Source organism: Rhodamnia argentea, chromosome 6 (genome assembly GCF_020921035.1).
Source record: "Rhodamnia argentea isolate NSW1041297 chromosome 6, ASM2092103v1, whole genome shotgun sequence".
NCBI lineage: Eukaryota > Viridiplantae > Streptophyta > Magnoliopsida > Myrtales > Myrtaceae > Rhodamnia > Rhodamnia argentea.
In genome coordinates this window covers 8,549,881-8,576,543 of record NC_063155.1, presented here as the reverse complement: position 1 = coordinate 8,576,543, position 26,663 = coordinate 8,549,881, and the positions used below count along the sequence as shown (strand labels likewise).

The window sequence follows — 26,663 nt, the reverse complement described above, 5'->3', positions numbered from 1 at the left end:
CTGCGAGGAAGAGGCTGATGAGGGATTTTAAGAGGTTGCAACAGGACCCACCGGCAGGCATTAGTGGTGCACCTCAAGATAATAACATTATGCTTTGGAATGCCGTGATATTCGGGCATGTTGATTAGCGCTCTTGGATTCTTCTAGTATCTTTGCTTCCTTCCCGTATCATCAGTATGGTTGGATAAGGTGTTTGTTGTTTGTTCTGTGGTTGGATTGCAGTCCTGACGATACTCCATGGGATGGAGGTAAGCCTTCCATTGATTGTTCATCCCTTATGTGGACCTTCGTGCATGTTCAGAATGTGGTGCTGTTAATTTTTGTTGTATGGTTTTATATTTGTAGATATTGTGGTAGCGATTTACTTCCTCTATTGATGTATGTTTATATATTTGTAGACTCTAGTAATACATCTTACTATATATAAAGGGGAGCTTTAAAGACATGGCATGTTGACAGTTGTCAATCTACGAGGTGGTTTGTCGAAATTGCGTTCTCTTATTTTCTTTCCTCTCCTCATTCTTCAGATAAGAATTACACGATAAAGCTATAAAAATTCTTTATTTTGTGGGATAAGCTTTGTCTAGGTTGTACACTTCTCGAAATTATAGGGCGCATTTATTTACTCTTCAGCAAAAGCAAAAAATAACTGTATTTGTTTTTCACGAAAGCTTAAAAGATCATGCAAGTTTAAAAAATTATTAAAAACTATTGGATGATCCCAATGCTTCGCTTTGCGATCCCAATCCAAACTCTCCTGCAAAACTCAGAAGCCGCTCGCATGTTCAGCGAGAGAATAATGCGTGAATACAAACGGAGAGCCAGGGAGATTTTGGAGCAGAGCTGGACTGTCGATTAATTCTCATCCAGAGAGACCAATTTGAAAATCATTTATGGTGGTGTCGTCGTCTTCCCAAGCTAGGGCGCAATTGTAACTTTGTGAAAGGTAGAGTTGAAATGTCGGCAAACAATTGGTGTGATCGCTGGTGTAGTTCAAAGCAAGATTTAGCGAAAGGCTTTGAGTTCAAAGTAGTATTCGGTAGTACTGGATTGAAAGTCATTGGGTTTGGATCTTCTCAGGCTTGGATCTTAAAAAAAAATTATAATAATTTTTTTGCTAAATTCGTATAGCATGAGAGTGTTTCAGCGGTATCATTTTTTTTTAACAAATTATAAGGAACAAATGTTTCATAATTTTGTAAAATGTCATTTCACAATCATGGTAAAGTGGATTGAGTAATTGGCCCAATTATTTGTAAATTTGAGGGTAGATAACGTTAAAAAGGGTGATCGAACCACTTGTACCTACAACAAAGTAGGGTGAAGTAACAGTTACCATGAATTCAATAAATATGTAAGAGCATAAATTTATATTTAACTTTTCTTGAATAACTTGCATTTTAATGACATACACACGCACGCACATCCATTTAATATACAACGTTACAGCTGACCAGTGGATCTTCATTTTTATTTACATTCGTGCGGCTTCTGAGTTTTGCAGGAGAGTTTGGATTGGGTTCTGAGTTTTCTGAGTCTCGAGGATGAAATTTAGCTTTTTCCAGCTGACCAGTGGAGCCTATTAGGTTTTATTCGTTGTTCCACTTTGGGAATGTTCGTGAATTTTTGCTTTTGTTCCATTGAATTGCTTTTTGGAATATGTGGCCAGTTACCGCCACGTCAACTCCTGCGAGGACGAGGCTGATGAGGGATTTTAAGAGGTTGCAACAGGACCCACCGGCGGGCAATAGTGGTGCACCCCAAGATAATAACATTATGCTTTGGAATGCCGTGATATTCGGGTGTGTTGATTGGCGCTCTTGAATTCTTCTGTTATCTTTGCTTCCTTCCCGTATCATCAGTATGGTTGGATAAGCTGTTTGTTGTTTGTTCTGTGGTTGGATTGCAGTCCTGACGATACTCCATGGGATGGTGGTAAGCCTTCCATTGATTGTTCATCCCTTATGTGGACCTTCGTTCATGTTCAGAATGTGGCGCTGCTAATTTTTTTTATGGTTTTATATTTGTAGATATTGTGGTAGCGGTTTACTTCCTCTAGTAATACATCTTACTGTATATAAAAGAGAGCTTTGCTGGATAAGCAAGATAAAATCATTAAGTTTGTGCAATTCAAAAGCCAGTTATTTCCTTTGCTGGCTCCTTTTTAACGAGTAAAAGTTTTTGCTAACCCTTTATACCTCTTAATACAGTCTCTTCTTGACTGGAAGCTTTGTGGCTTGATAATTCTTTTTTTCTTTTAAAAAAAAAATTGAGCCCCTTATCTCTGAGCTGTGTTGGATGCCGAAATGTGGTGGGTACATGAATTCTTGCCTGAAGCTTTGCAATTTGACCTTTTTTTTTTCTTCAATTAATATTTGGGTTTGCTGTTTGCTTGATACTTTGGAAGTCCTTTTATACATTGGGATCACGTACTAGTAGGTGGACTGGTGGAGGGTGCTCTCTATCACGACGTTACCTTCTTTTAGAGACTTGATTGGTTTTTACATCAGGAAGGATAATTTCTTCTTGTTGATTGCTGTGGTGAATGATGGAATTTACATCTGTATCTTTGCACCAGTAGCCAACTATAGGTCTAAACTGAACATGTGGAATACTTTGTTAAAGGGTGACTGCTGTCAAGTCTATGCTTATTGTTTTGGCTCGCAGTTGGTTAATTCTACTGCTTCCTCTGTATTGCAACAGGAACCACCGGCAGGCATTAGTGGTGCACCTCAAGATAATAACATTATGCTTTGGAATGCCGTGATATTTGGGTATGTTGATTGGCGCTCTTGGATTCTTCTAGTATCTTTGCTTTCTTCCCGTATCATCAGTATGGTTGGATAAGTTGTTTGTTGTTTGTTCTGTGGTTGGATTGCAGTCCTGACGATACTCCATGAGATGGAGGTAAGCCTTCCATTGATTGTTCATCCTTAGAGGCGTCAAACGGGTGGGTCGGATCGGATTTGGGTCTGGGTCGGGTCGAATATGGTCCGACCCATATTGATCCATTTAACTCGTTTTGACCCATTTTTATGCAGTACAAATTTAACGACCCATACCCGACCCGACCCGACCCATACCCGACCCAGATTTCTTAAACATTGTTATATTTAATCAAATAATACAATACTTGTTTCTTATAATTTGATCAAAAAAATGATATTTTTAAAATACTTTTGTGCAACAAAAATTTAGTGAATTTTTTTATTTAAATTTTTTTAAAAGGATCTTTTATTTCTATTTTCTTTTCTCTTTTCTTTTTCTTTTTCTTTTTTCTTTTTCCTTTTTATTTTTTCTTTTTCTCCTCCTTTCTCCTCCCTCCTCCCCCCTCCAGTTGCAGGGTTTTGGCGACAGCCAGTAGCCAGGCCACTGGCCGCGTCCCGGCGGCTCACAGGCCTAGCCCGGTGAGCCTCGAGCGGGTGCCGCTTGAGGCCATGTCCAAAAAATAAAAAGGAAGGTTGAAACAGAGAAGACAACTCCACGACATGGTTGCTGCAGAGTGTCGTCTTCTCCCCCAACCAGCATATGCACACCACTTCCCGGGCCGTCGCCCTTTTTCCAACCTGTGTTAAAAGACTGTTGGAAAACCGAGCTCAATGCCATAGCCGAAGAAGGTGGAGGTCCTCGGCCTCATATTTGAAGTCGGTGGAGGACCTCGACCTCAAATCGGAGGTCATGAACCTCCATCTTCTCTGATCTGGAGGTCCAGAAACTATCTGAGGTCGCAGACCTTTTGTCGGCAATAGATCTGAGAGTTGAGTCTGGGAGAGAGATGTAAAACAGAACAGACGATGGCCACGATGCTCAAGGATCGAGTAATAACAGTAACTAGCGATTGGGGAAGGTGATTGTGTCTGAGCGACAAGCTACGAGCGACGGGCAACAAGCGACAGGCGACGATGGAGGTGCTCGAGGAATGAGCAACAACAGCGAGTGGAGTCCCTTGACCGGAGCTTCACGTTCCTTGTCAGCGTTTCGTTCTACGGTGTTACACTTGGGTTTAAGTTAACAACTTAAATGGGTTGCATGTGGGTCTGATGTAGACCCATATTCAACCCATATAAAGTTGGGCTTCAGTGTTTTGAACCCATTTTTGACCTATTTTAAAATTTTAAATGACATGTTCGACCAGGCCCATAAAAAACGAGTTAAAAAATGGGTTTGTGACCCATATTGCCACCTCTATAATCATCCCTTATGTGGACCTTCGTTCATGTTCAGAATGTGGCGCTGTTAATTTTTGTTGTACTCTATTGTTGTATGTTTATATATTTGTAGACTCTAGTAATACATCTTACTATATATAAAGGGGAGCTTTAAAGACATGGCATGTTGACAGTTGTCAATCTACAAGGTGGTTTGTCGAAATAGTGTTCTCTTATTTTCTTGCCTCTCCTCATTCTTCGGATAAGAATTACACGAGAAAGCTATAAAAATTATCTTTATTTTGTGGGATAAGCTTTGTCTAGGTTGTACACTTCTCGAAATTATAGGGCGCATTTATCTACTCTTCAGCAAAAGCAAAAAATAACTGTATTTGTTTTTCGCGAAAGCTTAAAAGATCATGCAAGTTTAAAAAATTATTAAAAACTATGGGCAAATATACATGATGTGGTGAAAGTTTCAAGTGTTCGGGTTAAAGAAAGTGAAAAGTGCGTTTTCCTAGAGAATAACAAACGGCAAATTAATCTTCATAAATTACCTAAAAAACTCTCCATCCGACTTATACTGAAGTAGATTCCAACATATTGTACGCGACATAAGCGTTGTGTCTTTCTTTGTAGACCTCCACATAGCCCGGCGAAATAAGGTTTTACCTAAGGATGGCTGCTCCTCGAATGCCTAACATTCTTGTTCACTCGAGTCCCAAAACAAAGGCAATAATCATTGCTCAAGGGATGTATGGATTCTCATGAAGAGAGGAATTGTGGACCTCATACGAAGAGAAAGTGAATTATGGGAGTGTGTGAACACGATACCAAGGCAAACTCATGTAAACACCCCTTTATCAACGGAAAATAGACAAGGCATAATATGAGGAATACTCATTGAATTGGAAACCAATCGGAAGGTCCTGAATTAGACCATTAGCCCTATGTCTCTTATCCCTAGAAGGTCTTCCTTCATTTTTATTTACTTATTATTTTTATTATTTTTCCCTAGTAATAAAGAAGAATTTCCGGTTAATTAGCATTGATGTCCTTTTCATCCTTTAAGTATAGAGCCAATTGTTTCGTGATGTTTTATTAACCTTGATTGAGAGCTTTTCAATAACAAATGAAATAAAATGTTGGTATACATGAAAATCGTTAAAAAGAGCACTTCAAAGTCATTTGTCAATGGGAGATATTACATCTGAATTAAATGTGAAAGATAGTAAGGGATTGCCAAAGAATTTACGACTCATTTAAAGAAAGACAATTTTTCCACATTTTATTGGCTTTTCTTAAGGCTATTGTATAAGTACAGACTATGAAAACGGTTAGGATGAGATAATCATAACAATGTTGTTACCATAAATTTAGTACAAAAAAATTGTGGAAAAAAGTATAATATTTTTTTAAAAAGATCTTTGACCATTCGATCGTGTCGGATTCGAGGTTAAAAATAGAAACGTCAATGGGCAAGACGAAGAAGAAGAGCACTCACTAACCACTGAGAAACCGTGAGGATTGACCTCCCGAGTCTCTTGCTGCTCACCAACCGCTCACTCTCCGCGACCGCCCACCCTCCGCGCAACTTCTCGCCCCCCAAAAAGCCGAAAGGCAAAAACAGGAGAAGTCTCTCGCAAAGATTTGCTCAAAGCCAAGACGAAGAAGAGCAGTCAAAAAGTCCCAAGTGGCGAACCTCCCCACGACTTGACTTCAAGTCAATCGTGGGAAATCATCATCAAAGGTGTCGGAGAAAATAAATTTGGCCTGAATTTGAGGTTGCGCATCGAACTTTAAAAGGGGAAAAAAAAACATTCGTTGGTTGACAGGTGTTTTAGGTAGCCTGAGATATCGCAATTAGTTCACTCGTGTTTATTTGTTGCTGTATTTTACCTCGAGTAATATAAGAAACGACTTCCGCATGAATTGGGCAATGCATTTCTCATCAATAATCTTCGACTTTGCAATAACATGATTTTTTACCTAGAAAGTTTGCATGAAAATGTTACTTTTTATAATAATATCCATATAAGCTTAAAAATATCGTCCTTTTTTTTTTTTTTCAAAAGAAGAGAAACACAAGGTATAGATTAAGTAGCACCGATACTGACACGCGACATAACACGACACGACACTCCGACCCGTCATTTAAAAAAAAATAGAAAATTCGGACATATTGAAACACTTTGTATACTAAATGGATGTGTGTGTGTGTGTGTATCATTAAAATGCAAGTTATTCAAGAAAAGTTGAATATAAATTTATGCTCTTACATATTTATTGAATTCATGGTAACTGTTACTTCACCCTACTTTGTTGTAGGTACAAGTGGTTCGATCACCCTTTTTAACATCATCTACCCTCAAATTTATAAATAATTGGGTCAATTACTCGATCCACTTTACCATGATTGTGAAATGACATTTTACAAAATTATGAAACATTTGTTCCTTATAATTTGTTAAAAAAAAAAAGATACTGCTGAAACACTCTCATGCTATACGAATTTAGCAAAAAAATTATTATAATTTTTTTTTAAGTTCCAAGCCTGAGAAGATCCAAACCCAATGACTTTGAATCCAGTACTACCGAATACTACTTTGAACTCAAAGCCTTTCGCTAAATCTTGCTTTGAACTACACCAGCGATCACATCAATTGTTTGCCGACATTTCAACTCTACCTTTCACAAAGTTAGAATTGCGCCCTAGCTTGGGAAGACGACGACACCACCATAAATGATTTTCAAATTGGTCTCCCTGGATGAGAATTAATCGACAGTCCAGCGCTGATCAAAAATCTCTCTGGCTCTCCGTTTGTATTCACGCATTGTTCTCTCGCTGAACATTCGAGCGGCTTCTGAGTTTTGCAGGAGAGTTTGGATTGGGATCGCAAAGCGAAGTACTGCGGATCATCCACTCACTGTCAACCTCGGAGCCGTAAAGTAAAGGTCGCGCACCCATGCACGAGAAATACACGTCCCCAATCCAATCACCACGCCACGTGAAGCACAGCCTCCATCATTGGGAATATATTTTGGAACCCAACACCCCCCAACTTCCAGTGCACAACCTCCATCCTTGTGTAGCGGGGTTGGGGAATTGGGAAAATATTTTGGAAAATATTTTGGAGCCCACCCCCTGCCACGTGGGCACAACCGGATCCATCCTTGTTTATGGTGGGGGTGGGGGAAATTGGGAAAATATTTTTGTTTAACTTTGTTCAAATTCAAGCTTAAAAGAAATTCGAAAAAAAAACAAAAATAATAATAAAAGGGAAAACAAAAAAAAAACATTCAATTTGCATCATCAATCAAGAAAATGCATTTTCATGAAATATGATACCGAAAGGGCGTTAATTTTTAATTAACGTAACCAAGTCTCTAAACTCAATTTTTCTGGTTAGCAGAAAATAAAGTATTCTCCCGTACTTTATTTAGGTATCTAATCTACCTACCAAAAATGATTAGTGGCGGCTCTTAAAAAAAAATCAAACCTAAGTTGCGAATTGGTAGGGTTTGGGAAAGTCCGTATTAGGTTAGTTAATTCATCTAATTAACCTAATAATCCATTAATCTAAATTAATTTTTAGGTCGCAACATTGGTGTCACAAAAAAAAGTTTAGGGTAAATGTGTCACAATTGGTATAGTTCAGGGTTTTTGGTGGTTTTTTTTCTTATTATAATGAAATTACTCTCCTTTTAATTGAGAAAAATCCACTCTGATTTTATAATCAACTTGAATTTCTCTATTGCAAGTGGATGCATAGACGGACTTGAATTTGATGCGTGAGACATATAGGGTTAAAAAAAAATCCGACTTTTTAGCATTAAACAAAAGCAATTGGAATAAGAAACAATTGACCGACAACATGCACTGATGTGAAAAATCCACTCTGATGTAGGATTCACGTGAGACCATATGAAACGGAAACTCAACTTCCGCAGTCATGTAACAATTACTACTCCCTTCAAAAGCACTATCGACCAAAAAAAAAATCCATCATATATTTAGACATCAGAGTGGATTTTTTCTCACGACGACTCCTGTTTTGGAAGTAATTTTAAAAAACTTTTCCAAATTTTCTTGCTCTTTGATCTTTCGATTTTTTTGATTTTCTCGGGAAACCCTCGGTTTCTAGGAAAGTTCCAAGTGTGGCAAGTGGGCTTTCAGGTGAAAATAAAAACGTGCTCTAATCCACGATTGAATAGTCTTATCATAATCGGTAAAAAGAGAGAAGCAAAGACGATTTCGCTGCCTTCGTAGCGTCAAACTGCGGGCAGCTTTTTGTTCATTTGCCCGTCAGTGCATGTTGTCGGTCAATTGTTTCTTATTCCAATTGCTTTTGTTTAATACTAAAAAGTCGGATTTCCTAGAACAAAAAACGTACAACAATGCAAGGTAGTGCAGTGCATTTTTCATGCAGAAACGAGAGAGTTGCTCATATCGATTGTCCGCTCGCTCGAAAGAGTTGGATTAAACCCCACAAAATATGGCGAAAATGACTTGCGATGATTCCGGATATTTATTTTTACATTTCAATATGCAATATGTTATATAAAAGAATCGATATGAATTAATTTTCGATTAATTTGAAATGTAGGATGAAATTTCACAAAATAACTACGTAATTATTTGACTTAAATGACAAAAAATTGGGAAGAGCAATTGTTTTCGAGAACGGAAATTATGTGCAGTTACCAAACGTGTTTCTATTTTAGGAACAAAAATTTTATGTAGTTATCAAATGCGCTATGATTATTTAAAACTCGTCCAGAAATAAAATAAATGAAAGTTATTTTAATTAGAATCTTTTTCTTCGAATCAACGCGCTTTATAAAACAAAGAGAATCTCAACCCTCCCCAATTCCAATCACCACGTAAGCACAAAACCCCAAAACCCCTCGTCCAGCCGGGTGCCCTTTTTCCTGCCTGCCATAATGGGTATCTCCCACCCTTCCACGTTAAGCAAGCAACTACACCACCCACAGCCCCCTCCCCCCCAACACACACACACACACACAAAAAGGGGTGGAGGGCGGGGATTCAATCCCACAGGCGGCCACTCAGAAACTCTACACAGTAGTCCCCCAATGGCGAGCCACTCCGCGATTCCACCCGCTGTGAATAACAATCCAGCCCCACCATCGCCAGTGCCGCAGCCGCCGCCTGACTGGTACAAGTCGATCATCCGCCACTGTATCGTATTCGCCATACCCACTTTTCTCGGCTTCCTGATGGTCGTCTTTCTGGCAATACCGGCTCTAATGCCGCCGGCGTTTGGGCTGGACCTGGGCTCTTCTCTTTCCTCCCTCAATATCTCCACCTCCCATGTCACCGTCCAATGGAACATCACTCTCTCCGTCAAGAACCCCAGTAAGCTCATCGCCGTGGAGTACCGCGGCATGAAGCTACTCCTGAGCTTCGGAGGCGAAGTCAGGCTCTCTCGACCCTCCCGCATTCCGGCCTTCGCTCAGGGCCCCCGCAGCTCGACAACAGTCCGAGCCGAGGTCCTGTCCACGCTGCCGATCGTCAATGACTTGGGCGTGAAGGGCCTGGTGCAGTCTTTGAAAGGCGGGGCGGTGACCATCGACCTGGTGGCTAAAGCCAAGCGGCAGCTGCACTTGGGTCCTTGGTGGGTGCCCGTGTTCGACGTCTACTTCTCTTTACGGCTCCGAGCAGCAGCAAGGGTGGCGGTGATTGGGTGATCCTCGGTGGGACTCTCCACTGCGAGCCCGGCATCTTCACTCTACTCTGGTAAATTACAAGCTCCTGCTTAGTTTTGCATCACTATCATCTCGGCAGTTTGCTTGTTCGCCAACGAAGTTGATTTAACGAAAATGAAACAAAAGAGAAGCTGTCGATGCTTAACATCACCACCTTCCTGGAGCCGTCACCACCTGGTTGCGCTGGTGATGACTGGTCGAGATGGTGCTACTTCCCTTCGTGCTGGTCAAGAACGAACGCGGCCCCTGCGATCCAGGCTTACGGCCCGGCATGGCTTGAGCGATAATAGTTTGATCTCTCCCTCTGCTAAATGCACGTCTTGCGAACTAATATAAATTTTTCTTCGACATTGCAGAGGATCAAGGTGCCAGTTTGGGAGCCCGACACGGAGATGCGATATTTATCTTTCGATTGGGAAACAAGTAGACAAGCAGATGCAGTACGGTGTGCCTTTGTGATGGATCTTTGTGTCGTCTTCCTCTTTTTAGTTTGATTCGTGTAGCTCTTCTTGCTTAGAGCTTGCTCAGCTGTGATCTTTTTGTTATAAATTTCGACTCTTTGAATCAGCCGAGATCAACGGCCGTGTCGTGTTGCTGTGGTTTGATGAACATGAGTTTGAAGAGACTCTACCTCTTTCTTTCTTCTGCTGCTGTGTTTGGACCGGCTTCGAGGTTTATCCTTGGCGTCGTGCTCCTTCTAGCGGGTTCGATGCAGTTCCACAGCTTCAATTTCGGCTTTGGTGTGAAATTTTGTGAATCGATTGCCATTTCCAGCTCTTCCTTGTGCATCCGTAGTTTCCGTGTGACACGTTGAGGATTCGTACTGGGCTCGGTCAGGCCGAAACCCTTCCTTAAATTTCCCTTTTTGCTGTCTGGGTTTTGATTGGTGCGCACGATTGTTCTTTATTGTTGGTCGCAGCACTTCGCTGTGCGATCCCAATCCAAACTCTCCTGCAAAACTCAGAGGCCGCTCGAATGTTCAGCGAGAGAACAAGCGTGAGCACAATCGGAGAGTGAGGGAGATTGTGGAGCGGAGGTGGACTGTTGACTACGAGCTTGGCTTGCCCGACGGAAAGAAGAGGTTTTGGAAGACAGTTCTGGATCGAACTTGGGACCACTCGCTCTAATAATTCTAGGTCATAGCATGAAGATCCGACTAGCACTCACTCTAATAATTCAAGGTCATGGCACGAAGATCCGAATATCTAGGACATCCTGCAAATTTCTATGAACCAGTTAAGTCGAGACACTTAAGTCTACATAAGTTGTCCTAATCCAGAACAATTTGCTTATAGTTGGCGGAATTTGAATAGGTGACCTCCATTTCCAAAGTAAGAGATTCACTTGTACACTAATCAACTGCGCTAATTTAGAGGGTATCATGAGCTTATTTTCAAACTTTTTGGAGCTTAGTTTCTAGTAACTTATATCGCGTAATCTTTCATGAATCTAGACCCCATATTTTAGCCTAAAACCATATGCATTTGTTCTTGAGTGGAAATTTACTTTGTATGATAATCCAAATGATTCTTTCGTACAGCCTATTTGTTTTCCAAATCATTATGTAAAATTTCATATGATCATAATCGGAAGATGGACTAGACGGTGGGATAACAATCTACCGATTTTCTTTCTCGGGTTATCGGCAAGTAGCGTCCATCTTCTCAGTCACACACGTGTGTGTGTAGTTACTAGTTAGTGATGCGGATACCAATTCTAGCTCAGCCTTTTTTTTTTATTACTCATTAAATACCATCAAATTAATTTGGGTATCAATTCAATCGGTAATCAAATTTTGTCTCTCATAAATTTTTCGCCTAGTGATACCATCAAAAATTCAGCGTGTCATTCCACTTGTACACAAAGGACTCATCGATGTCATGATCGGAGCCACTGTTGGAATATGGATGGTTCCGAATCAAGCAAGAGGAGGAACATGAGCATTTGAGTTTGTATTTTGGGGACGAAAATTGAAATGGACCAAAGAAATGACTTACCTAGGGAAACATGGTACAAACGAGTAATTCGTTGGACCCGAGCTTGTTTGAAACTTTGAGAAAAATGGTAACTTGAACTCGCGACCGGCTTTGTCCAAAAATAGGGGAAGCTCTCGAACTATGTGCGATCCTTCCACGTTAACACAGCTGTGAACCACCAAGCACATGTGGAGTGACGCACATCATTGGATGAAAATTTGACGGGGCTAAATTTGGGTATCAATCGAAAGTTTGTGTCTTTTTACTAGACAAAAGAAAAGTTTGAGGCGAAAATGAGATCCGAGTCAAAGTTGGTGATTTTTACGGGATTCGGGCACAATAATATGCATCTAAGGTGAAGGGTATGGTAACTTTTTTGCAAAAAATGAAAAAAAAAAAAAGGGGGAAGAAAAGGAAAAGAAAAGAAGAGGAAGAAGAAGACGACAACGTATAGATATCTCAATCCATGCCATATATTTGTTGGATTGGTCAAAAATCATTAGATTATAATACCATCTCCTCCTTATGTGCTAACTCCAATCAGCTTGGATGGACAAAACCAGGCAAACAAGTGATGGCGAATCTCAGCATCAAGGTTCCTTATTTCCCAATTTTTTTAAGATGAAAGAATCAACTTCTCGAATGAAGGTCAAGTTTGAGAATCCAGTTCAATCATCGCCTCCTCCAAGCCTACATGACTATTGGCCAAAACAAGTTCGCCAGTTTCGTCGGGGAAAATTGTCGAAAAAGTCCTAAATTTGCTACACTTGTATTAATTCAGTTCAAATATTTTAATTTTGTCAATTCAGTCATATACCTTTTATATTTGTGTCAATTCAGTCTTGAAACTTTTTTATGCTAATTCAGTCCTAAAATTTTTGCATTTACGCTAATTCAGTCCATTTCGCCAACTTTAACTGGCCGACACTAACGGGACAATTTTAATAATATTTTAATTTTTTTTAATTTCTTAAAAACAAGGTTGTGGGAAAGCAATACAAGCGTCGTGTTGCAAGGCGCCCTGTAAAAACTCCGAATCATACTCTTGAAGCTCCTCATTTTTATCATAAATAATCTGCTTTCCCCGAAATGACGTGGGGCTAGTGTTTTTACAAGAAATCTCTAGCCAACCTTCCTACAAAAGATCTTTTTTAACATCAAATGGGTATTTTTATTTTTTATTTCTTTTTCTTATTTACTGTTATTCTTCTTCCTCGCACGCCTCTTCCCGAGCTTTCACCGGTGCTTAGATTGCCGCCAACCTCGATCCTTGGCCATCGTCGGCCTTAGCCGCGTCCATTTGAGGTACATTCCTGGTACAGAGCAAGCTGGCGTAGAGGGAATAACGGTGGGTTTTCTCGGCTCATTCAAAAAAAAATCTGCGTGGAAGGACAGCAGAGGGGGGGAGGCCTGTGAACAAAAGAAAAAGAAGGAGAGGTCCTCTTTCATGGAGAACGGCAAGCAAAGGAGGGGAGCTCTGATTCTTAAGCCTCGGTCCTCCACTGTCGCCAGCCCCGGCTGCTCGTTTGTCTTTTCGGCCGCCGAAAGCTTGACTCTTCCGTTGCTGTCTCCACAGGTCGGGGAGTGAAGTTCTCTCGTGGGCTCATCGCCGTTCGCTCTCATCCGACTCTCTAGGACCACTCGTGCCTCAACCATAACCCAGAGTGCGTTCTTGATGAGGTAACTTCGAACACCCTTCTGAGCCATCTGTTAAGTTAGGCGAAGACTGTGACTCCTCCTTCTTCGTCTGTACATGCATTTGTTTCCTTTATTTTGGGCTGCCATTGTCGATGTCCAGTGCGTATTTGTGATTTTTTTTTTTTAAGTCCCAGTGTTTAGTGCAAGTCTGAAATGTTCATGTCTCTCTTCTCCTTCCATCACACACCATATGTTCCACATGAGTCTTGAACCAATCTCATGCATGTATCTCTGGTTAGTTTTTTTTTTTGGGGTCAAGCCTCTTGCATCTAGTTGTCGTCCAGTAGATGATAGAAGAATGTGGTGGTCCGATGAGGCTAGTTGGGGATCGGATTCGGTGGTCACCGAGAGAGATGTCACTGGTGTTGTTTCTGCGGAGATTGACGGAGGCGGTCGGTGATGAGGGGTGTTCGCGGTCGTGTCGGGTCAAGTGGGCTGGTGAGTCGACGGACGTTTTTTTATTTTTCTACGTGAGCTAGTTCGGTGGCGGCTACCTGGGATGGCGTTGGGTGGTCAGATAGTTGGTCCGGGTGAGCTTGGTTAATAACCATGGGTGTTTCGGTGGAATCCTATAGGTGAAACCGTGAAGAAGGTCCAGGGGGAAGACGACGACCTAAAAGAGAGATAATAGAAAAAGAAATAAAACAAAAAAAAAATAATGAAAAGAAAAGGAATGAAAAAACGTGGGTCAAGAGGTAAGTCAGATTGGTGGGAGGTGCACGCTTGTTCGGTTCTTGCATTTTAGACTGGGCTGGGCTAGTCCGTTGTTTTAATTTTTAGTCTAGGACTGCTTTGTTTTTCTTAGTTAATGTTGGGCCCGAAATAGAAAATTAAGAGAAAGTTTGGGCCACGAGTTGATGTCTCATATTGGGCCATTGGAGGAGAGTATGGAAAGAAGGTTGGGCCAGGTCTACTTTTGAGTCGATTGGGCTTCAGAATGAAAAGTGGGCCTCTCTTAAAGTCATTAAAAAATTGTAAAAATGGGCCTAGCTCCAAGTTTGTCTTTCGGTCTTAGACTAATCCGGGCCCTTAAGGCCCAGGTTGGGCGCCTATGGTGCGAGCCGGGTCTGTCAGCCCGGTCCTTTAAAAAAAAAAAGAAATAAAATAATAAAATTGGAAAATTTGATTTTTTTAAAAAAATATAAAATCATTAGAAAAATCCAAAAATTTCCAAAAATTTAAAAAAAAATCCCAAAATATAAGAATTGGCCACAATCTACTGGCCGAGACTTATTTTGGGCATTTTGACCTCCGAACCTTTTGAAAATGATGATTTTGCCCTTCCGGCAAAATTGTCCCCAAAAAATTTCAAAAAAATAGCAAATGGCCACAATTAATTGACCAAGACTTATTTTGGGTATTTTGCCTCTCAAACCTATCGAAAAATAACGATTTTACCCTTCCGGTAAATTGTCCCGAAAAAATTTCAAAAAATAAGAAATGGCCACAATCAAATGGCCAAGACCTAACTTGAGTGTTTTGACCCCCGATCTTGTCAAAAATAACTATTTTTTCATTTTGGCAAATCGTCTCCAAATCACCCATGAACCCTAATCACTCATTTTCTAAACCTTTAAGACTATACTAGAGGACCATTGATGTGCATTGATGTGCCTTATTTGTTTATATACTCGATTACGCATTATTGATTATGGTGCTAGGATTAATCTTCCGATCTGCATGAAACCCCGAATCAAACTTATCTCACCCGAAATTCGTTCTCGCATGAAATCTTAGTTAGGATAATTACTCACGTTAGGTACCGAAAAGGCGTTGGTACCGACATTGATATAACCAAGTCCCCAAACCCAAAATCTTAAGTTTCGTAGAACCGATCGACCTCTCCCAATCGTTCGGTGAGGTTTTCGGTTCACCTTCCAAGAAAAACTGGTAGCGACTCCAAATGCATACACACGATGCACATGCACCCAACCACACTGCTGTCTAATGCGATCGACTCTTATCATTGAAATTCTTAAAAAAATCAACTCCTACCGCGATTTGGTATGGGCACGGGAGGGCCCGTGCCGAGAAAGCCCGAAGCTTCCTTATCCCGAGATCGAAGACTAAACCTAATTTTGGAACAGGTTTTGAACAGAAGCTCATTTGGTAACGTAATTATATTTTTCTATTTATGAAATAAAAAATTATTCTAGAAATAAATTTGGAAGAGAAATAAGAAACAAAAAATTTTAGCTTCTCGGACAAACACAAATCGAAAATAATAATTCATCACTTTTTTTCAAATACTCGTTGCTACCGACCACCACCGCTTGCTGGCCACTTTCGCCCCCCACCTCACCGCCATGCGTCGCCACCCATCGTTGGCCACCACCGACCCCACCGCACCCCATCGCCGGCCACCTCAACCATCGCAGGCCGTCTCAACCACGGCCGGTGGTTGCCAACCACAGCCGACCATCGACCTTTGCCGCCTCCAACCATTGCCCTTGGTCGCCCACTGCCGGCCTCCGATCTCTGCCTATCACCACTTGCCGCTGCCAGCGGCCGCCCACCGCCTCACCGCCGGCCGCCCCTACCCTCTACCGCTACCCACTGCCAACCTCTGCCGGCGGCCGCGGCTGCGGCCAACCACTATCCTCGATCGCCCGCAGTCGACCACCACTCACTGTCGCCCCTTGCCTCACCTCCGGCCATCGCCTACCGCCACGGGTGGCCAACCACAGCCCACCACCAAGATCCGCCGTCCACCGCCATCCTCCACCGGCCGCCGCAACCATCGCCGACTTCTTTGGCTGTCGCCGCCCACCACCGCTACTACCGAAGTGAAAATAAATAATAATTTTTTATTTTTGAATAGTAAATAATATTTTTTAGAAGTAAAAATTTTCAATTGTTGTTAAACGAACTTCTGTTTCAGGATCATAAATTTTATGTCATTATCAAACGCATTTTTTTGCTCAAAAACTCATCTAGAAAAAGAAATAGAAAAATATATTTCTAGAACAAAATGGTTGTCATGCACCTCCAAGATGAATTAAGATATTGTGAAATTGGATCGATAACTGAACTGTTGACGCCATTTTGCAGATAGTAAATTCGTCATACAAGTACATACTCACAAAGAAATAGAAGAATAATTCAGAAGCAAATCCTAAAACTTATCACAAAAGTACAATTGAGTCTTAAAAATTTTAAAAAGCGCAATTATGTCCTAAAACTTTTCATGAAGGTGCATTCGAGTCTTAAAACTTTCATAAGGTGTAATCAAATATTAAAAACTTATCATATTGGTCCAATCAAGTCGTTCCATTGATTGCATTTTTTGAAATTTTAAGGACTTGATTGTACTTTCGTGATAAATTTTAGGACTTCATTGTACTTTTTAATACTTTTAAGTCTCGAATGCACTTTTTATGACAAGTTGCTCTCGAACGCGTTTCATAAGGAATTGATGGGAGTTTATTGGATTTCACATGATGGGACGGGAGGTAGTTCTAGAGGAAGAAGTTGATTTTTTCCGTTGGTTGTTCACTTTTCCGAGTGCTTGTCCATTTGCGAAAGAAGAAGAAAAAAAAAGAAAGGAAAAAAAGTTGTCAATGTAATGGAGAAATGAAAATTTGAGTTTACTTCTCCTCCTTTTCTTTGGGAAAGGGAAAATGAGAGATGCGTTCCTTAACTTCCTCAATGTTCCTCAATTTTTTCTTTGGAAAAGAATGGTTTCTGAGCCGTAACTCAAAATTGCGATATGATTTTGAAATTTTTAATTTGTATCATTTTCCTCTTGGAAAAACAAGAATACTTAATTAAAAAAGATAGTCTTGCACGACTATCCAGGAGTGCCTCGTCCCATCGACTCCAGACGAATTTTCCTCGGAGCTCCACCACGGGGCGTCACGTTCACACGCCATGCACAGGACCCCGTGGATAAGATTTTTGACCTTTCCCTATCCCCTTCCCCACCTTCATCACAATAGGAATCCTTCCCTCCTCCTTTACATGTTCTTTCATATTCTTTTGTGAATTCTTTTTCCCTTCATGCCCTTTGTGTTTTGGTCAATTGAAGTAAGCGTCATCCCACTACAACAAATTAGACACGTTACAGACACCCTTTTCTTGAAGAAAAAGGGCGATTGTGGGGAAAGGCCAGAGAAAGGTCGTCACAAGAACGATCGACAAATTGTTTAAAGAATTCTAAACATATTATGCGGCGGTCAATTTAGTCTTAAATCTTTTAATTACACTCGTTTAATCCTAAATCTTTTGAAATTTTTTCAATTTAATCATAAACATTTTGACAATTTATCAAGATCGTCATTTCGCTCAGTTTACTCTTAAACTTTTTGCATATAGATGATATAATGATCGATTGATCTTTCATAACCGATTGCTGCTGGTTAGTCAGATGTATGGGAAAGATTTGGGTGGAATCAACGCTAGGAGCGCATTATCACCAAGTTCACAATGTTAGAAAGTGAAACATCAAGATGTGACTTGCTATTGGCCCAAGATTTTTGGGGCTAACATGTAATTGTCGGTCAAATTACCAAAAAAATCTAAAATCTATTAAAATTGTGCTAATTCAGTCATAAATAATTTTTTTGTCAATTCAATTCTAAATCTTCTTGCATTTGTGCCAATTTATCCATTCCAGCCAATTTTGAAAGAAAACCGCTAGGTGTGATGTAAGCGACGCCGATATGGCGGATTCTTAATAAAGCTATAATATTATTTCAATTTTTTTATTTTTATTTTTTTTTCCTTTTTCGTTTCTCTTTTCTTTTTTATTTTTCTTCTTCTTCTTCCTCCTCCAGCCGGCCACTGCGCCTCATGACCAGCCAAAGGCAAGAGCGAGGTCGTGCCTCGCCATATCTAGGCAAGGCCACCGGCGTGGGCAATCTTTGCCAGTCCACACCACTGGAAAAGAAGAATATTAAAAAAAAAAAAAGAAAAGAAAATTCAAAAAATATTATTAAAAATTGATCACGTTTGCGATTTCCATCCAAATTGGCCGTAAGGACTGAATTGGTATGAATGTAAAAGGTTTTGGATTGGATTGATTAAAAAAAAAGTTAATAATTGAATTGGCACAATTACAATAAATTTAAAATTTTTTTGGTGATTTTTGCCGTGATTCTTCTAACGTTGTTGTCGCCATCGCTAGGCCCACTAAAATGCCGGTCGAAGAATAAAACGCACTAAGAAACCGAGAGATTGCCCATCCAGTTTTTGTTAATCCACGCGCAACATCTCAGCAGAATCATGCAGCGCCGGGAGTGGCAAAATGGACTTTTTATCCCAATCTATTGCCCCCATCAACATCAATAAAGGAAGGGAACTAATATGCGACTCAGAAGACGGATAACTGACCGGCTTTGTACAAAAACAGGGGAAGCTCTCGGGCTGTTTGCGATCCTCCCAGGTCAACGCAGCCGCGAACCACCAACTACATGTGAAATGACGCGTCGTATCTTTAACAACATCATTTGATGAAAATTTGACAGGAACAAATTTGGGTACTGATTCAAAGTTTATGGTTTTTTAGGAGATAAAAGAAAAGTTTGGGCCAGAAATGAGATCCGAGTCAAAGTTGATGGTTTTTACGAGATTCAAGCGTAATAATATCCATCTAAGGTGAAGGGTATGATCACTTTTTGCAAAAAGAAAAGAAAAGAAGAAGAAAACAAATTATAGATATCTCGCTCCATGCCATATATTTATTGGATTGTGAGAAAACAATACAAGCGTCGTGCTGCAAGGCGCTCTTTAAGAACTCCGAATCTTACTCTTGACGCTCCTTATTTTCATCATAAATAATCCGCTTTCCCCAAAATGACGCGGGGCTAATGTTTTTACAAGAAATCTCTAGCCAACCTTCCTACAAAACATCTTTTTTTAACATCAAATGGGTATTTTTATTTTTTATTTCTTTTTCTTATTTACTGTTCTTCTTCTTCCTCGCACGCCTCTTCCCGAGCTTTCATCGGTGCCTAGATCGCCGCCGACCTCCATCCTTGGCCATTGTCGGCCTTAGCCGATGCCGACAACCCTCACCAATTTATCCATCGGCCAATTACAGCCATCACTACACTCCCGCTGGTGGCCAAATCACTCAACATCGAAGTACACCTTCCGTTACTAGAAGCCGCTGCTTCTGGTAAGTAAGAATATGTGCTGTGATTTCTCGGTCATCCTTTTTTGGATTTAGATCGGGAGTGGTTATAAACTTCCGCCTATACCAAGAATTGGTTGAGCTTATAGACAATTTATTCATTTTCTGATCAGACACTGGAGACCAAGCTTTTAATGCCATTACCTTGAAGGATATTTTTGCATCTGAAGTTGACAGGCCATGGCTATTTATGGTACGACTGCTATCTACATCTTATTGGGGCTTTTATAAAAGTTATTTTAATGTTTTCACAATTTATCTCGGTCCTTATCTTTTCCATTGTCGTTGGGAATTTGGTGGTTTCTGTTAAATAAGGACAAATTCATTTCAAATGCAATCTATCCTCTGCCCCGGCAGTTTTTTTTTTTTTTTTCACTTGCGGGGCAGGAGGGTGGGAAGGGCAGTTGATTGCAAAATATTACACCAAGTAACTGAGAACCATCGATATAACTGGCCTTATATACTCTGACAGACAAAACTAAAGAAAAGAGAAGCAACCTGTCCTATCGTAGGTGTATGGTAGTGTATGTTTTCTTGTCAAAGTTATTCCTTGAGCCTGTATGGGCTTTAATATAGTTTGTTTAATGAGTTAATAAAAAAACTTGATGATAAATGTTATGCTTGGAGTCTAGAGACTACTGGTTTCTTGACAGAATGACAACAAAGATAAAAAATGAATGGTTGAGTTGCAGATGATGAAAATAATAAAGCTGTAGAGCTATTAATCTTCTATGATGAGTAATGGACCATCCGTCACCATGTCTGGCGCAAACAAGCCCTCCTGTTCAAACAGACTAAAACGGATGTGATAATATTGTCTCTCTCTCTGTTTTTTTTTTTTTTAATCTTATAGAAGAAGAACTGATTAATGAATTCGGAATCATCACACAATCGCAATAAATCAGGATCGGATACATTCTCAAGACGAAAGCATTTCGGTTCCTATTCGCGTGATTGGGAAACACCATCACCGTCGCGGAAGATCCGAGATAGATCGAGCATATAATTCGCATAATCAAGTTGGTCAAATTGCCGAAATTTGTCCGAAAGGGTGTACAAATTTGTGCTTAAAGTTTAATAATACCATCGAACGCCAAAGTCAATGCATAAATCCAAGCTGGGAAAAGCAATTTTCTTTGTTGGGCCCCACTTGGGTTTGGAATAGATTCCTTTTTTGCGCCCAGACCACAGCTTGACTCTTCCTCAGTTTTCTTCTTCCTCATTATAATATTTTCGTTTTCCTTGAGGTCGACGAATGCCAACATAAAATGTGCCTTGATCCAGAATTCTATTACGAACGATACTTCGCGGCAACTCTCTTAACGTGTACACCTTTCATTTCTTTATTGTCCATCGTTTTCACCCACCCTATAAGTCCACCATAAATTTTTCGCCTAGTGATACCATCAAAGATTCAGCATGTCATTCTACTCGTACACAAGGACTCACTGATGTCATGGTCGGAGCCACTATTGGAGTATGGATGGTTCCGAATCAAGCAAGAGGAGGAACATGAGCATTTGAGTTTGTATTTTGGGGACGGAAATTGAAATGGACCAAATAAATGACTTACCTAAGGGAAACATGGCATAAACGAGCAATTCGTTGGATCCGAGCTTGTCTGAAACTTTGAGAAAAATGGTAACTTGAACTTGCGACCAGCTTTGTCCAAAAATAGGGGAAGCTCTCGGATTATGTGTGATCCTTCCACATTAACACAGCCGTGAACCACCAAGTACATGTGGAATGATGCACATCATTGGATGAAAATTTGACGGGGCTAAATTTGGGTACCAACCGAAAGTTTGTGTCTTTTTACGAGACAAAAGAAAAATTTGGGCCAGAAATGAGATCCGAATCAAAGTTGGTGATTTTTACGAGATTCAGGCATAATAATATCCATCTAAGGTGAAGGGTATGATCACTTTTTGCAAAAAGAAAAGAAAAGAAGAAGAAGACAAAGTACAGATATCTCAATCCATGCCATATATTTGTTGGATTGGGAAAAAATCACGGGACTATAGTACCACCTCCTCATATGCTAACTCCAAACAGCTTGGATGGACAAAACCAGGCAAACAAGTGATGGAGAATCTCAGCATCGACATTCCTTATTTCCCAATTCTTTTAAGATGAAAGAATCAACTTCTTGAATGGAGGTCAAGTTTGAGAATCCAGTTCAATCATAGCCTCCTCCAAGCCTATATGACTATTGGCCAAAACAAGTTCGTCAGTTTTGTTGGGTGAAATTGTAAAAAAAAAACTCATAAATCTATTATACTTTTATCAATTCAGTCCAAAATCTTTTAATTTTGTCAATTCAGCCCTAAACCTTTTACATTTGTGCCAATTCAATTTTAAACCTTTTTTTATGTTAATTCAGTCCATTTCGCCAACTTTAGCCGGCCGGCACCGATGGGGCAATTTTTAATAATATTTTAATATTTATTAATTTTTTTCAATTTCGTAAAAACGGGGTTGTAGAAAAACAATACAAGCGTCGTGCTGCAAGGCACTTTGTAAGAACTCCGAATCATACTCTTGAAGCTCCTCATTTTCATCATAAATAATCTGCTTTCCCCAAAATGACGCCGGGCTAGTGTTTTTACAAGAAATCTCTAGCCAACCTCCTTACAAAAGATCTTTTTTAACATCAAATGGGTATTTTTATTTTTTATTTCTTTTTATTATTTATTGTTTTTCTTCTTCCTCGCTCGCCTCTTCTCGAGCTTTCGTTGGTGCCTAGATCGCTGCCGACCTTAGCCGATGCCGACGCCAACGTCGATGACCCTCACCAATTTATCCATCTAATTATAGCCATCACCATACTCCTGCTAGTGGCCAAATCACTCAACATTAGCGACCAAAAGTTATTCTCTAACACTTAAAACCTCGGTCAAAACCAGAACTAGATTGCCGGCATTGGGTGATGGCCGAAAACAGGCAAACAATGGCGCCCAACCGGGCAACGGCAAGGCTCGGCCGTCGCTAGGCGGGGTCGGCCTTGTAGCCATGGGGTGGCTCGGCTTCGCCCAGCGACGATGGCGTTGGCCTAGCCTAGAGGCGGCGACGCAATTGGCCGGCGAGACCTCGATGGAGGAAGAAGATGAACCGTAAAAGAAAAAAATTAAAATTAAAAAAATTAAAATGCTATTAAAAATTGCCTCATAAGTATCGGCCAATATCCAAGTCAGCGCCAGACAATCAAAGTTTGTCGGATGAATTGAATTAGTACAAACGCGAGACGTTTAGGACTGAATTAGCAAAAGTGCAATAGGTTTAGAACCGAAGTTATTTTTAAAAAAAATTTCCTGATATTACACAAGTTATCACAATCAAGTGCAGATTCATACGGCTGGAAAAATATATCAACCTAAAGCTTCTGATGATTCTCGAGGAAAAAATAGTTAGATGCGTGGTAATTTGGACACTGACCCAATTTTGAGTCATCGTTGGTTTTAACTTTTAAGAACTATCGTGGAAGGTATACCAATCTTTCACTGTCCTATAAAACGACAACGGGGATTGGTAAAGGAGTGGCGTTGCGCGGAGGCAATAGAAAATATTGGTTACGGAAGACTTTTTCGACATCAATAGTGCATGCATGCATGCTTCGCTCGCCCTTTAAAACGGCTTTTGCCCCGTATGTAAAGGGAGCGCATGCTCTTTGATGTTGGCTCGTGAATTAAATAAAAAGTGCATTTTCCTTATTCCGCCAAGAGTGAAAAGGAAAGTGTGAAACACTTTATTAGTAAAAAAAGGCTATTATAGTCTTAAAATGAAAAAATGGACAAGTAGACTACACCCTACCATATCGGCGTGCCGGTTCACGGATAATTAGGCGCATTTAGCACTTTGCAAGCTTGCATGGATCAAAATTGACTCTAATCAATGATAATTTTTTTTTCTAACTATTAGGTCCTAGTGAAACAGTGCGATTGTTGCAGTTATTTCTTATTATTCCACTGGTGGAAGAAGGAAAAAAGAGAAAAATAAAATAAAGTTAAAAAATTTGAAAAAAATTATTAAAAATTGGTCACGTTAGCGATTCCCGTCTAAATTGGCCGTAAGGATTGAATTGATACGAATGCAAAAGGTTAAGGATTGAATTAATAAAAAGAAATGTTAAAAATTAAATTGGTATAATTATAATATGTTTAAAACTTGTTTAGTAATTTTTCCCATAATTGTTCCAATGTTGTTGTCACCATCGCTGGGCCCACAAAAATGTCTGTTTTTACTTTTTAGTTTCGGTCGAACACTAAAACGCATTAAGAAACCAAGATATATATTTTTTTAATGAGCAACCGAGGATGTTGCGCCGGACGCAACTTCACAGCAGAATCTCCCACGCAGACCCGAATTGGCAGGAGGGGGGAAATGGGCATTTTATGTGTGGGGGTGTCCGAATTGGCAGGAGGGGCAAAATGGACTTTTTATGTGTGTTTACTTTTGGTTGTGGTTTGGGGGGGGCGGGGGGGGGCGCGGGGGCTGCGGCGGGTGTTGCGATGGCGTGGTGTTCGAGGGTTTGGGAGGGGGATAAATTGAGGTGTCTTCTCTCACCAGAGATGAGCAAGAGATCCCTCAAAACCAAGTTGCGATGGCGTGGTGTTCGAGGGTTTGGGAGGGGGATAAATTGAGGTGTCTTCTCTCACCAGAGATGAGCAAGAGATCCCTCAAAACCAAGTCAACAAAAGCACTCCGACTCCAAAGTCCCAAATGGCCGACCTCCCCGCGACTCCACCCGCTGCGAAAAACAATCCAGCACCACCATCGCCGGTGCTGCAGCCGCCGCGGCTCCACCGATTCAACCCAATCATCGGCCACTGTATTGTATTCATCATACCCACTGCTCTTGCCTTCATGATGGTCATATTTCTGGCGATACCAGCTCTAATGCCGCCCGTGTTCGAGCTCGACCCGGGCTCTTCGATTTCCTCCCCCAATATCTCCACCTCCCACATCACTGCCCGATGGAACATCGCTCTCTCCATCAAGAACCCCAGTAAGCTCATCCCCGTCGAGTACGCCGACATGAAGCTCCTCCTCAGCTTCGGAGGCGAACTCAAGCTCTCTCGAGCCTCCCGCATTCCGGCCTTCGCTCAGGGCCCCCACAGCTCGACAATAGTCCGAGCCGAGGCCCTGTCCACGCTGCCCATCGTCAATGACTTGAGCATGAAGGGCCTGGTGAGCTCGTTAAAGGGCGGGGAGGTGACCATCGATGTGGTGGCGAAAGCCAAGCGGAGGCTGCACTTGGGTCCGTGGTGGGTGCCCGTCTTCGGCGTCTACTTCTCGTGCATGGACGTCACCTTTACGGCTCCGAACAGCAGGGAGGGTGGCGGTGATTGGATGATCCTCGGTGGGACCCTCCACTGCGAGCCCGACATCTTCACTCTACTCTGGTAAGAGAAACTATTGCAAAATTACATATCAAGACCCAATATTCATATGAGGAAAGCAATTAAGTCCCAAACTTTTCATTTCATTCAGTTGAGTTCTAAACTTTTATCGAAAGATGCAATTAAATCCTTAGCTGTCCACTTTATGAATTGCAAATTTTCTTTCTATAAAAAGCTCATGACTTAATTGAAAAAATCGAAAGATTTACGACTCATTTCAATCTCTAGTAAATATTTAGGACTTGATTGAACAATCAAAAAGTTTAGAACTAGGTCATATCATTTAGGCCTTTTTTGGTGCAATTTTCCTAGAAAATTACGAGATACTGCTTCGATGAAGAATGACATGGATTTGATTTTCCCTTTGGGAACACGTTCTACTTTCACGTACTTGAAATGGTCTAAGATATAACCTGAGATGCTATGTATCGTGTTATTGTCTCGTGAAAGAGTACATATTTTTCTTCTAAATTTGCAGAGATCAACGGCTGGATTTGAGTGACTCTCTGTTGAGGAACTAGTGGGGGTCTGATATTATTGGATTTTCTTGGGCATGATGATTCATCTGGCAAGCAAGAAGTTATATATGTTTTTTCTATGTATCTTTATTATTTGTCAATCCGATTTGTACGAGCACGGCTAGTGAAATTGATATCTTAGGTTGTTGATTACTCTTGTTATACGGGAACGTAAAAGCTTCTCGGAATAATCAGCTTCAATTTCAATAGGAATATTCAATTTTCATAAAATCGCGAATGAATCGTATCTCCTTGTGCAGCTCTCCTCTTATTTGCATTGTGCCTAATCGAAAATTATCGGGCTGTTTCTATCATTATCAAGGGGTTGCGCAGAACAAATACGGACAAAATGTGCTATTAAAATCAGATTTCTTTTTTTTGGTCGAAAGAATCGGAATTTAAGGATTAGTCAGTAACACGATCGAAGAATGTTCTTCCCTGATGTCGCTTGGGTCCAGCGACACGATCTTGGATTCTTCTAGTATCTTTGCTTCCTTCCCGTATCATCAGTATGGTTGGATAAGCTGTTTGTTGTTTCTTCTGTGGTTGGGTTGCAGTCCTGACGATACTCCATGGGATGGAGGTAAGCCTTCCATTGATTGTTCTTCCCTTATGTGGACCTTCGTTCATGTTCAGAATGTGGCGCTGTTAATTGTTGTTGTATGGTTTTATATTTGTAGATATTGTGGTAGCGGTTTACTTCCTCTAGTAATACATCTCACTGTACATAAAAGAGAGCTTTAAAGACATGGCATGTTGACAGTTGTCAATCTACGAGGTGGTTTGTCGAAATAGCGTTCTCTTATTTTCTTTCCTCTCCTCATTCTTCGGATAAGAATTACAAGAGAAAGCTATAAAAATTATCTTTATTTTGTGGGATAAGCTTTGTCTAGGTTGTACACTTTTCGAAATTATAGGGCGCATTTATTTACTCTTCAGCAAAAGCAAAAAATAACTGTATTTGTTTTTCGCGAAAGCTTAAAAGATCATGCAAGTTTAAAAAATTATTAAAAACTATTGGCAAATGTACATGATGTGAAAGTTTCAAGTGTTCGGGTTAA

General features: G+C 40.6%; 2 long non-coding RNA genes across 2 annotated transcripts; one reads left to right on the top strand and one right to left on the bottom strand.

The window, feature by feature from the left end:
- LOC125315457 lies at window positions 1-26,205 on the bottom strand. The gene is made up of 3 exons (XR_007198724.1): window positions 26,067-26,205; window positions 2,732-2,789; window positions 1-72 (listed from the first exon to the last, which is right to left on the bottom strand). It is a non-coding gene; the product is annotated as an uncharacterized LOC125315457 (long non-coding RNA).
- Window positions 1,680-26,592, top strand: LOC115728195. Its single transcript, XR_007198725.1, has 2 exons — window positions 1,680-1,802; window positions 26,160-26,592. It is a non-coding gene; the product is annotated as an uncharacterized LOC115728195 (long non-coding RNA).
- Window positions 26,593-26,663: the final 71 nt, after the last annotated feature.